This window comes from Solea solea, chromosome 8 (genome assembly GCF_958295425.1).
Source record: "Solea solea chromosome 8, fSolSol10.1, whole genome shotgun sequence".
In the NCBI taxonomy this organism is placed as follows: Eukaryota; Metazoa; Chordata; class Actinopteri; order Pleuronectiformes; family Soleidae; genus Solea; species Solea solea.
Genome location: NC_081141.1, coordinates 21,132,648 through 21,147,196, shown reverse-complemented (window position 1 = coordinate 21,147,196; position 14,549 = coordinate 21,132,648). Strand labels below are relative to the sequence as shown.

Sequence of the window (14,549 nt, the reverse complement as noted above, 5' to 3'; positions counted from 1 at the left end):
TTTCCCATTTTATGGACCTAATACAAAACTAATCAATTAATCAAGACAATAATTATTCCACATATTAATCGATCTTTTCTTTTTCCTCATTTGCAATGAAACCCCTTCAAATCATACAGTATGATTCTCTCAGTGTTTTGAGTAACCATGGTGAAGCAAAGATTAAAGGCAGATTAGATTCCCTACACTGATTCTGATTACCATGGCAACCTGTGCAGAGATCAAAGGCAGATAAGAACGTTCATTTTGGGGTAAAATAATCATGAAAATGCCAAACATAAAGAAGTGGAACAGCCGCTCTCTCTCTCTCTCTGAACTGCCTTGTCGAAGTTTCCTGTGATGCTACAGAGAAGTTATTGATCACTAATGTGTTATGATAAAATGTTGCCTCTCGTACCTTTAATATGAAATGAAAACCATCAGTATAGTACCAGTATAGTATCTGTATCAACAGTATACATTACATTTTTTTTTTATTTTATTATGCATAGAGTCTGTGTGTTATAGCTTGATAAATATGTTTGTATGCACTTTTTTATATACTGTTTTAAAAGTACAGTGTGTCAAATTCTTGCATCAAAACTCAAAAGATAAATTAAGTTGGTTCATTGTGGGCTATTGTAAAAACATGGTGGTCCAAAAAACAAGAAGTCTTTCAATATACACTTTAATACATTATACATTAGTTAAGTATAGTTATTTTATTCTTCTTTCTTTGTGTTGTGACATTTTTAACATAGTGACAAGAAAGTAATAAAGATGCAACATTACGGATGCCAATTGGTGTCAAACACCAAGAACAGCTTTAGAAATTAAGTAGCCTTATCACATTTGGCTCATCACACTTACATATTAGAGACAAGGGAAAACAAATACACATTGCACTTAGAATAATTCATGTGCCTCAGGCAATGTCTATGTTTATGTTCTGGCAACTCTCATTATTGACACCTCAGGCTTTGCCACATGTTAATTATAATGCCGATAAGAAACAGAAGATGGCAGTATTTGCTCTGTTATTGAAAAATCACAGTCACAGTGCAGCATATCCTTAAATGACAGAAATAGTACTGTTGGCCTTGAAGCTATTATGCAAAAGATTTATTCTTAGTCCATTCAATAAAAATGTGATTGTATAAAGCAAAAGTAATATCTTGTTCTTTCAGTGCAACACTTCATTCCCATTTCTATTTATACTTGTCCTCATGTCCTTCAGGGTGTTTGGTGTTTGCTGGGCTTTATGTCTTTTTATCAGAGAGTTTCTTACTTCGATGTGTGCTATCTATGTTCAGAATCTGTGACCAGTGCTGTGTGGGGATGGAGTCTGATCTCTGGCTGTGTGCCAAAGTCAACACTGTTAGACATGATCCGCTCTGCAGTTCACATGCACGCAGTCAAAAGACTCTGCAGTATCACACTCACAGTTGCAACAGACAGTGCTTGGAAAGTTGTGAATGAACAGCCATGTGGATGATTGTGTGCACTAGTTACAGATTCAGAGGGTCCTTTTGAATATGCTGTGTCATGTTGCACACTGTACTCACACAGTGAGACCTGGAGCTGCAGACTTGCATCATTAACCACCAGAGTCCCTCAGTGCTATAGTTCACACTCACACATCGCATCTATCAAGGGAAAGGGAAGACAGTGGAGCATTCTCGCCACACTTTCCTTCATGCAAAGGAAAGGTTGTAGCAAGTTACGGCACTGAAGGAAAAAAAGAGAAGGGAAACATTCTTTCAACACATTACCAATGATTGATGGTTGGAAAGTTGATGGCTGCTGTCGTTTACCTGCCTTCCTTCTTTACATAACAGGTGGTGAGATGATGGTGCAGTAAGAGACTCTGCTGACACAAGGCTTGCATAGAACAAAGATAACTCTATTGTTGCAAGCCAGTATAAGTTCGGACCCTGCAGGTGTCTGACAGAGGTTAAGCCGAATCCTAGAAAACTCCCCTAACCACACATTTTAAAGCCTGTATGACATCATCAATCTTGTAAATGTTATTTGTCGCTCCTAGGCTGATGTTCTCATGCTCTTTTTACCTTTTGTACATACATTTCCAATGCATGACAACAAATTTGATAATAGCAAAATGTTTGCCAGCTCTCCTATACTCACCTGGGTTCTGTCGCATCAGATCTTTTGGTTTTTATTTGCATTTAAATTCATTTCATATATGTGTATGTGATGGCCTCCAACTCAACTTTTTTGGTCCTTTGCTTGCTGTCAGAATGATGGATTCTGGATTGCATTGTCTTTCCAGCCTCATAACAACAAAATAAGAATTAGCTGTGTTAACGTGTTCATCTAAGTCAGATACTTCCCTGCCTATAGGACATATGCTCACATAAGACTGTGCTCGATAATTTGATACCAAAACCAACTCTTTTTATTATTACTGTATGGCTTGGATCCAGTTTTTACTTGGTGATGAGCTAAACCAGGCCCGTAGCTGGTGGTTTGTATTTCCACATGGAGATTGTTCATTTTGAAATGAACGCAAGATAAGCGATCGCTGATGTGTTAGCCACATCCTGTGGGTATGTGCTATTCAATACACACTCACGCTTGCATTCCCAAAGTGCAAATTGAGTTTTTCATTTAAAAGACAAAACAGGCTTTAAACAGGCACTAAGAAGAAAATAAATGAGAGGAAAGTAAGAGTTTAAGCCACATTGAGTTGAGCACATTTTCCAGTTTTAGATAAACAACAGACAGAGTGAACTGTGACATTAAACAAAAGTTGTGTTGTTTTGAATCCATCAGCAGCAGCAGTGTGGAATTGTGGGCTCGCCCTGAAAACAAACCACATACTGTATATGTTATATACTGAGTACAAAATAATGACATTATTTATGAAAACATAAGACAGGCCTTTTGCCTACAAAAGAATAATAACAGCACTAAATGTTGTTTTGGATTTTTTCGTGAAATGACAGAATGTACAACCGAAAGGTCGCCACACTGTGGCGCTGTTCCCTACATGGGCACATGTGACGTGTGTGTTCAGATGTGTGTCACATATGATGTCCAAACATCAATCCTGTTCTCCCACCCAGTTCAAATTCCTCTGATAAAGTGACTTCTTTCGTTTCTCGTGTGTTTATCTGAGCATTAGCATCTCTTATTCTGTTAGAAGAATTATGCAGACAACGTGCGCCTAAATAATTCATAGATAAATACAGTCATAAATAATAGATGTGGATAAACCCTACAAAATGCAAATGTCAGGCCTGAGAAAAAAGACTCTTCAGTCTGTGTTAAAGGCATGCTGAGGAGAAACGTTCAAAACTAAAACTGTGAGTTATAAACTGTTATTGGAGAGTCTGTGATAATCTATACTGGAATCTATTATGGGAAATGTAGGGTCTTATGTTTTTCCAAACCAATAACAATAACAGCAAGATGCTGTTCAGGTATTTGTATCTAAGTCCAGATATCATTATATTATGATTATACATTATATCATTATCAATACCATATAAAATGTTGTCTGCTGTTATAGACTTTGGCTATACCAGCATTGAAACAGCATTTGGTTATGACTGCATTGAACCTGTTCAAAATACTGAAGGATTCATAAGCGTGTTCAAGCACATATGTAACAGGCAGGATAAGATGTTAAATTGCTGAAATGTTGTATCCAGATTCATTGTGACATCATAATGTTCTTCTGAACTGCAGGAAAACTGTTATTTCCTGCAGCTAGACTGTAACGAAGACACATACGAGGGATAAGCAGCAAATAGAGACCTATCTTTTTCCTAATTGTGGGTTAAGAAGAAGAAGATGCTCATTTATTACGACACGTCAACTTTGCTTCTTTTCTCGGCCCCTGTTATCTCTCTGCGGTCCAGTGGCCTTTACTACAAATAAGTGTGAGCGCAGTGACACCTCGGCCGTTTCTCATGAAAGCAAGCGACTTTAGATTCTTCTTTCGCTGAAGAGCCAGGACAAAAGTGGCAGAGTGAGCAACTCATCAAGGAGAAATTATGATGGCATGAAATTAATGGCCCTCTGGTCATATTGTGAACCAATTTTGAGCCCATCTGGAATGTATGCTTGCACAAGCTGAAACCCCTCAGCTGTGGAAACAGATAAAACCAGATGAGTCAGTCGTCAGAGTCATTCATGAGTCCTAATTCTAGTTTTACTTGAGTTAATACAATGAAACTTCTAAACCATGTCACTTTGGGAAAGAGTCTCCTGAACAGTTAGTCATCTGCTTTCTTTAACATTGTCCTACGTTTTGCTTTAACCTGCTGTATCTGAGGTGTTAACTGACTGTTGCATGGAAGCCTTCGGATGAACCCACATGTATTATGGTAGTGATATGATATTACATGCTATAGTTCAATTCAATTTTATTTGTATAGCGTGGTCTCATAACAAATTATCTCAAATAATATTACGAGACCTTTCAGTTATCATAGAGGAACCCAACAGGAACACAATGAGCGTGCACTTGGCAACAATGGAGAGGGGAAAAAAACTCCCTTTTAACAGGAAAACATCCCTGACAGAACCAGACAGGGGTAAGGGAAAATGGGTTAGTGAGGGGGAAATGGATGAAAAGAAGAATGGAAGGGAGAGAAGAAGATAGAGGAGAGATAGAGTCCAGCTCCTTGTGTGACCCTCAGTGAAGTCCGAGGTGAAGGATGGATGAGTTAGCTGTAATGAGTAGCTTTATAACAAATAGTTGTAGTAATTGAGCTGCTCTCTCTATAAGAACATAGAGAGAGTAGACGGAGGGGAAGAGCAGAAACTAGAAGGAGGGAGAGAAAATTCATGATAAAGTATGAGTGCTGAGAAGGGGAGGAGATATTTATTTATATAAAATCATGGAATGAATGTAAAATCAACACAAAAAGTATATTTATGATACACATACAGATACATATGAAGCAGGGGAAGTGACGCTGTAAGTTAATTGTTTTTGAGCTTTGTATGAACATGCAGTATTGATTATATCTTGCATTATGTGTTTCTCCCCCATTCTCCGCCCTAATGCACATACATGCTGCACGCTAAAGTGCCCTCTTGAACTACAAGACGCACACTTAACTATCCTCTAGAGTGGTAAAAACATGAGGGTGTGCCCTATGGCTGCCCTTAAAGGAAATGACAATCAGTGCTGTATAGAAAATGTCCATCTTAGTGTACACAAAGGGATGCTGTGCTGTAAAGGATGTCCCTTTACAGGTATGTGTACAGGTGTGTGAGAATGTGTCCAAAAGCCAGAGGTCAATGATGCGTGGATGAAATCTTTAAAAACCCACAAATTAGTCATTTTAAAGTTTATCTTGAAAAGGTAATTAAAAAATATTGTCATGGCTTAAGTTAGAAAATAAAAAAGAAACAGGATATTCATTTATCCTCCACCAGAGGGTCGCGGGGGGGGGTTAACTTTCTTAAAACCACAAGGTTGATTGGGAGGATATAGGACGGGTGTTTATGTATGCATATGTAGGTTGTTGGTTTTTTTGTGTTTTGTAGTATATCTGCATATATAGATATAGATATAGTTAGTATTATTATTTTTATTATTATTACTTTCGCTTTTAAGTAATAGTTCAATAGTACACTCCATACCAGATGGTGGCGGTAATGCACCCAATCGTTGTTTGCCAATCGCCATAAAACCTCAGAAAAGAAGAAGAAGATTGATTGGTGACTTACAACACACCTGATTATTTTCCCTCAGGTGTTTTCAATCAGCTGCAAAACGAAAAAAAGATGCGCAAAGGGGACGCTGTTTACTACAGAATCTCTTCCTGAAGGAGGGAACTTTAAAAAAAAGAAAACAAAACTACGCGACGTGACGTTAGACACCGAAAAGTCTGTCGCGTGCAGCAGCTCGAGTACAAAAATGCATCAAGGAGATTCAAGATGACTCGTCCAGAATGGTGAGTAACTTTTGTCAAGTTGATCAGAATTATACCATAATGTTTGCTTATTTGCACAATTTCAGCTTTAGCTCAATGTAATGTTTCACTATTGGCTCAATTATGGCTTAATGTTGGCTTAATTATTAGCTGTTTTAGCCTTGGCTCGCTGTTGTCCATACGCTGTACCAACATACAGAAATATTTGAGCCAACAGTGGCTGAATTATTTCTTAATGTTCAGTCAATTGTGGCTCATTTTGTGGGGTCACAGCAGATAAAAGGGCTGGCCCATAATTGTTGATGCTGTTTCTCAAATCTCTAAATGATATTCTCAATCCAAAATTATTCAGTGTTGATGAGTTCTGTCTTTTTGAAATATCCTCAGTTAAGATAAAAATATCAGACGTTAAACTCTCAAATGACTCGACTCAATCATTATCAAAATAGTTAGACGAAACAAGACTAATCACGTTAAATGGCCCCTGTGCTATGTTAACTCACTGTTGCAGTCAATGTCATTACTATTTATTGTTTTTCACTGGAAAGATTTAATTTTAATGTGTTACACGCAGTCATTAAAATGCAATTTTTATTTTCTAAAGGAACACACTTCTGCTTCCTGCTCACGGAGACCTGGTTGGACTTGTTCAGCTTCACACAGTATACATAAAGTGAGTGACAGGTTTTTAGAGATAATTTACTATTTCAACCAAAACTTAAACTCAATACAGCATTCATTAAATCACAAATATGTAATGTATAACGGTTGTGTTTAAACAAAGTGTGGCTGTATGAAGTGCCAGCAAGTTTTACATTTGAACATAACAAAAGGCTTTCCTCAAATCTTCATTAGCTTTATTCTACAATCATGTGTGATTATATTTTTATTTCATTGTTACAGTAGGTATTTTACACCAGAAAACTGAATCATTTGAACCTTTCACTCCTACCCCAAACTCCGTTTTATCACATGGGGACACGGGAACTGCTGGTCTACTGCTGCCTCATTTGGTTATTTTTGTGTTGCTGAGATAAATCTCAAAAATTACTTCAAGTGAGTGTCACAAAGAATAAGAGCTTACTGATGGAGGCAGCAATGGACCAATGACTCCTGTGTCCTGTGCTTTCTCTATGGACTTTGGAGTGGGAGAGCACTTTACGATCCCTGTTGAAAATGGCTGTCAGACATGTAAATAAAGCATTGAACATTACATAGAATTTATGCTGGCAGCCATGTTTTCATTGAAAATTAGTCTTTATCTCGAGTTATCGAGTTTTGAGACTGCACTCAGTTTTTTTTTCTTTTCTTTTCCAGGTTGATCTTCATGAAGAGCTTCAAACAGTAGGTGTCATGTATTTTTATTTTGGGTGGCCGGCGTGTCCCCACTTGCTCTTTTTCTTGGCCGCTGTGCCTGTCTGCATTGTCCATTTGAATTTGCTGAAACTCTCCGTACGTCCAACATGGCCACGTTTTTCTCTTCCTTTCCATCTGTCAAATAGCTGTGTGTCTTTCACGGAGCATTAGTCACAGGTTGCTGGTGGAAGTCCACTTTTTTTGGATGGTCTGAATATGGGAGATGTTAATCTGGTCCTTAGTCTTGCTGTGTTCATTCAAATTCTGATGTCTTAAGATTTAAATGTGTTTGATGTTGGAGGACCAGATTTTAAATCAGCTTTGAATTGATGTTGGTGTGCAGTTGAGGCTAGATGGTAGGAGTACAACATTGGATGTTGTGTTTTGTCTTGTCTGCTGTTGCAAGGCTTAGGCCTCTGTCAAATATGTCTGCCTTGCCATAACTTTTTTTTTTCCTATGTGTCCATTAATCAACCGTTAAGCCTAACACGTGTCTGTCAAAACATTTCTTAACCTAAACATAGATCTTAGTGATCTACAAATGCAGTACCTGGCTTTGTATGGCTGCCGGGCCATTGCCTTTGTATTACCATATGTCCCACAATAGAAGTTGGCATGGCGACCGCCGTGTCTTCATGGCCTATTTGTATTATTGTATGTACCACCTTATTGCCCATCACCTTGCATGTGTAGTCATTTTACATTGTGGTGGATCTACAAACATAGATACCTCAGCATCCATGCACAGTAAGTGTACTAACCATTGCTTCTTCAATGAAGAGGACCATCCACATCACCACATGTCCATCTTAAATCATTTGGGGTTTTAGTTGCGTCAAAATATTCTCAAACGATAAGTGCAGTTTCACTTGCTTGGCCGCTGTGCCATGGCTGTATATTGTCTAATCTTTTTCACATCTGTCTCTTGCTTCTTCATGGCCACTGTGTCATGACTGTGCTTGGTCTTGGTGGCCCTGCCAGTCAATAATTTCTATAGGCTACATAATTTTTCCTGGTAACAGGATTGAGTGTTTGTGATGACTGACTTTAATCGGACCTTTGGACCTAGTCTAAAACTCTAATTGACTTTACTGGACCAGAAAGGGCCACAAAATGTATGCTTGAAGAAGGTGCCCTTTTAATTTTTGCCCCTGGCCTTTCAAATGTCTGTGCACGCTACTGGTGCATCACCATGTTGGTTACAGCAGTTGACATGGTAAATTGGACACACCCCACAGAATAATTGTCACTGACACTTAAAATCACAGCCTTTTCGTTTCACTATAAGATAAAACGCTGCTTTTGAAATTCATAAATCCATCTGCTGACTTAAAAAAAAGTGACCTGTCAGGGCAGAAACTAAATCCCTCCGGCACAGGTCTCCTCCCCTACCAGCTCTCCTCTCTTCAGCCTCTGTGGAGCCGTCAGTCTGCTCGCTTTTATGTCTGAGAAGAGGCTTTGTTCTGGCTGACAGAGCTGGGTGTCAGAGATGGAGAATCTCATTAGACAGTTGAAGAGAGAGGGATGGTGGCTCTCTTTCCACTCTGAGTATGGATGGCTCAGAGAGCAGAGATTGAGGGGAATGCAAAATGGTTGACACAGAGTGAGGGAAAGCTACACTGGGAGTAACGACTGTCCTTCGCTGTTCGCATCTAAAATACTGATCTATATGGAGGGTTTGCTCCTAAATGTAAGATCCACATACTTATTTCAGTCTGACAGTTGCTGTTGTAAATTGAGAGGTTAAGTCTTAACCTTCACTTCTTAACGGTTAAGATGTCTTGTTTTTTCTAGTTACTATCACAGAGGACAGATTGTTGGCTTTGGTCTTTCTCACCTTGTCCAGGAGCTCCTGCATTAAAAATCAGAGCAATTAAAACAGCCAGCAACAAGGTTATAGAGAAAATATCACTGTTTCACAACAGTCATCTGTCCGCCTGCCCTCCAGCTGCCGGAAAATCTTTAGAAACCTGTTATGCAGATCTTTAAAGAGTGAGTGAAGTGGCAAAGAATTATCTTCTGGGTTTATTTATTTCTAATTGAACTTTTACATATAACTTTGGAAAAGAAAATACAAAGTACTGTATTTAGATGTTCATAAATGTAGATTCCTTGAAGATGTTTCACCCCTCATCCAAGAGGCTTAGTTCTTTAGTCCAACCATCTTATTAAATGTTCCAATGAATTGTTATTTTTTAAATTCAAAGCTAGGTTTCTGACAGATATTTCACTTATTTGTATGTTGACTGCTGGAAAAGAGTCAGTTAAGGATGCAAACACACTGTCTATATTTTCATCTGGTCTACCACTCCATCCGGTCCCACATATAAGATTATAGATATTTTCTCCTGTGCTTTGTCAGGGCCTCAGGGCTGTGAGGTGAGTAAATGATCTGACAGACTGATAGGAGGCAGAAATAATTAGCTCTCCACTGACGGGCAGCCATTACCATGCAGGTGCAGGGACATCCCTCAGGCTTTTCTTGCTCTCTCACTTATTATCTTACACTTCCACCATGGCTTTTCCCACTCAGTGGAATGGGGTTGCAAGACGAGCTCTGTCAAATTTACCAATTGCAGCACTAACAAGCTCATCTGACAACATACAGCAATGACTCAGCGACTGTGGGCGGCTCATTATTTTCTTCAGGCACTGAGAGCAGAGTGCTGGTTGACTTTGGTTTGGTTTCTCTGGTAACTTACAGGAAGTGCAAAATAACATTAGAGCTTAAAACACTAGTAGACACAATTCAATATGACTGATGTTTGCTTATGTTTGCCGTCGGCTGTTTGATAACTTGTTTATAGCAAATTCAGGATGGCAGCTTTTTTTTGAGGCAGAGGAACCTAATCATACCATCAGTGTATAAAAACTCACAACCCCTCATTGATTTCTCTGTCAGCAGTGACACATGATGATAATAATAAATCTAACTTTGAATTACAATATTGTGCAAAAGTCTCCATCAGATTTGTTGTTTTAGAAATACTATAATGACCATAGATGGTTAATTGTCTCTTTTTCCAAAGAATACAACTAGAAAATACACAAAATATCCATAGGGTATTAAAAGAACAAACCTTTATTAGGACAAATGTCTTCTGTAGCAGGGGAGGAACAGCCAATGTGTTTTCCAGAGGGCCACACTGACATCAATGAAGCAAACAAAGGGCCTCAAGTAAAAGGATTTAAAGATTTAATAATCATTAAACCCATCTTTATATGCATTTTAAAAGAAAAAATGGTACCCCCCGCAACTCTTGTGCAGGATAAAGTGGTAAAAGATAGATGGATGGATGGATGGAAGTAAAAATGCGTTAAAAATAGAGATTGTTTTAGCTGCCACGTGTAACCTCACTGATCTGATACATTTTCTTTCCTGTGACTATTTCAAAGTGGCTGTGTTTTACTAATTAAATGGCATTAGTGTTAGTATTACTTTATATAGAACTCCACAGAGCCTACAGGATTGTCTCTTCATTTGTCTCACCATATCAGACTTTGAACTGACTCTCGTGAAAAATATTGAGACGTCCACTCTTGGTTCAAGAATATGAGATTCTGTATCAACGTTTCTGTTTCTAAAGCCGTTTCTCATCTTCACCCCTATTCTGTCATCACAACTGTTAATACCACAACGTTAATCTGTCACTTGAGCTGAGCAGGAGTCAACTTGAGGTAAACTGTGAGGACGTCATGGGCCAGAAAAAACGTTTGCGGGCCGGGTTGGGGCCCCAGGGCCTTAAATGTCAGTAATGTATCATGGCCTCCCCCTTAACTTGTAAAATAGAAGAATGTATTTATTTCAAAAATGGCTGCTGTGAAAACATGCATTAAGCATTACATACACATGAGTTTAACTTAGTGGAAGTTTGCCAATGTTCATTTACAGTGTTCGATTCCAAATGACAAAGATCACAGAATTTAACAGACATAAAATCATAATTTTGCTTGAGAAAGGCCACTCTCAAAAGGAAAGAAGTTCCACAAATTGATACTCAAAATCCGATATTCAAGCTCTTATAAAGAGATTTCTACCTTTCCTTCTGGAAAATGTCTGATTGTGTTTTTTCAGTGCTCATGCAGCTGATGAATCGACCATCATGGACTGCCCTTCTCAGTGACTGGAACTGAATATTATAGAGGCAACTTAAATATCTTGTTAGACAGATAAGAATGTAACTTGCTTCATCGTCACACATACAAGCGTTTGCTTTATTATTTTATTTATTCTTTATTTATGATACTTTTATTTCTGGCCCTTATTTTCTTATTTCATAGATTTTTAACCTGAAACTTGTTTTGAGATATTTTTCTGCTGTCTGACCCTTCGTTCTTCGTTCTATATACCGTACTGTTTCCTCTAACACTGAAAATGTATCTTGTCTGAATGTATTTACTGTCTGTGGTTGCTGGACTGTAAAACTTAATTGCCCCCTCTGAGATTTTTTTAAAAAACTTTTCTGTGTTTGTATCTGTAGCACTGGTGCTCTAACTGACAAAACAAAAGATAGGAACTGGAATAAAGGAAGATAGGGTGGATTAAGTAAAGATAAGGAGAATCTTTATATGGCTAAAAGAGTTGTTTTCACTGAAGCAACACGTCAGTGTATAAACCAGCATTATCAAAGTTATCATGCAGCACCAAAAATTACAGCAGTCGTGAAGAAAACAAAAGCTGCCCTTTTCCAGCCCTTAGAACATGGAAGTGTTTTCTCATCACGTCAGTGTTGTGAACTCTCTTCCTACAGTAAAGTTCAAACAGCTGAGCTTCATCAGCATGTTTTAGAAACTAAATGTCCAGACTATCACAATGCACAAAGCAGAAGTTTTGATTAAAAAACAAGAAGTAATTCTAGTTTTGACAGAGTTATATATCTATGTTCTCATAGCTGTATAACTCTGTAAAAAAATGATTGAACTTGAATAAATCTTGAAAACAATTTGTTACTCCTTCCTGAAATAATATTAAAGATGACAATTATACTGTCTCTTGTGTGAAGGACGTAGCAACACTGTAATTTTCCCTTCAAGGTATGTAGATAAAATCTTGTTAATGTAAGGATTTAACATGCTGCTCCGTCTGTTACTGTTGGCAACAACCCAACTCTAATCCTCCTGTATTTATGTGGGCGTCTAAATAGGTATAGCTTTTACTGTTTCACAGTCTGTTTACACTTTGACAACTTGTGATGGTGGTTGGATGTAGAAAGTTCACCTTCGCCCCTAAACACAAATAAACTCAAGGTTATGTTTTAATATGTGATAATGTGCCATCATGCTGTTTAAAACATGATGTATCTTGGCCAACAAGCAAACACATACAGACTCTAACTAGCAATTTCAGGTCATTAAAGTCAAGTTGTTTCAAAATAGATTTTTATTATCTGTACTGTGAATTGCAAGTTTGCATGCAACTAATTTGTTAAAAATAACATTAACAATATACTGATTGAATAAGAACAAGGATATTGTAATGCCTATTGACGAGATGACTTGTCTGCACAGAAACACACTTCATGAGTGTAACATATTAGTAATAGTACTGGCTTTTTTGTTTTTAAAGGGATCAGGTGTGAATCTCAACCCCTTTATCTCCTTATTTTAAAACTTGATTTCCAGTAAATGATTGAAGCACTTGGAAAAATTAAGCAAGATGATGAAAAACTGTAAAACAGTCAAACTTAATAACTTGTTTATTGTACTGTACATTCACACTCACACTGCTCCAGGACAGATAAAGGTCTTTGCATTGAGGTAAAAAAAAAAACCCATCTTGTTCAGTTTAGTATGTTTTTGTCAGTTGTTCCATTTGAGGTTCATAAAGTAATATTTAAAAGCAACCTTTTCATGTGTTAAGGATCCAGGTGGCCTCAGTGTAAAAACTCCTCTTCAGTCTCTCAGTTGTAGCCATGTGACCTATTTCAGAAACGTGTTGCCACTGTCGATAACACTCATGTCACATTCAGAGGAGATCAATAATTCTACTCTAAAAACTGGGATTTGGTGATTGACTTTTCTGTGAACTATGTGCTGCAGGGCATTCAGACAGACATGAGCACGGTCGTATACTGTACCTGTGCTAATAAATAATATATCTTTTTCTAGTTTGGTGCAATGGAAACGAGGGAAATTCAGTTATGACTGATCACAGACAAATGACTTTCAAGAAGTTATGTCTTGTTAAACAATTTCCCATTAGTTTGTTGAAACAAACAATAAGGAAAAAATTGACTGTGAGCTCAACTCACAGCACTAAACTCATTCCAATTCAGATCAAGCAATTACTTGGACATGGTGGTTTTCTCTACTATTCTCCATTTAAACAGTGCAAAACTATTATGTTCTAATGATTAAAGATAGAGCTGAGTTGTATGAAGTGACACCATCATTTCCTGAGTTGAAAGCATTAGTTCCACAGATCATTCCCAGCCACTGATTACTACAATCTGATACTATAATAAAAAAAATTCACTTTATTTTCTTCTGTGATGCGGATGTGGATCCTAGATAAACACATTTATGCTGTTGACTGATGCATTTCTGCTAAACTATAATCTATACAGCGAGTTTCAAGGAGAAGACACTAATGTTGCAATAATGCTCGAGTTACTTTAGAATACAATTGAAATGGCAGGCTGGCAGACAGGAGTGGAACTTGATCTACTGCAGGAGAGGAGCTTTCAGCAAAATGTAGACGAGGAGAGCAGCTCAGGAATATTTATATATGTATGTATATGTATGTATATGTGTATGTATATGTATATGTATGTGTGTGTGTGTATATGTATGTATATATATATATATATATATATATATACATACATACATACATACATACATACATACATACATACATACAGTGGGTTGCATAAATATCTGCACCCCTTTAACATTTCAACATTTTGCCATGCTAGGACCAGAAGCATAAATGTATTCAATTGAAATTTTATGTGAAAGACACACAATTGTGAAGTGAAATGAGAAAAAAAAATTAGAAAACGCACCTCTTTTGTATGTATCTATCTATGTATCTATCTATCTATCTATCTATAAATAAAGCAACAGCTCGTCTTCTAAACCAGACAAACAAAGCAAGACCACATAACACCACCATTTTGTCCTCCCTCCGCCGGCTTCCTGTGTGGCTCGGGGTGGAGTGTGCAAAAGACTTCATAGTCGCAAGTTGTACTCTGACATCTGCTAAATGACATGTAATGTAATGGATCAAGATTGATTTTAATATTTTTCTTTTGCTTGTTTTTAAGATTCTAAATGTGCTGGCCCCATCTTATGTGATTT

General features: G+C 37.6%; 1 long non-coding RNA gene across 1 annotated transcript; it reads left to right on the top strand.

Annotated features, from left to right (window-relative positions):
• Nucleotides 1-5,792: 5,792 nt before the first annotated feature.
• LOC131463573 (uncharacterized) lies at nucleotides 5,793-7,417 on the top strand. The gene is made up of 3 exons (XR_009241061.1): nucleotides 5,793-5,912; nucleotides 6,496-6,564; nucleotides 7,209-7,417. It is a non-coding gene; the product is annotated as an uncharacterized LOC131463573 (long non-coding RNA).
• Nucleotides 7,418-14,549: the final 7,132 nt, after the last annotated feature.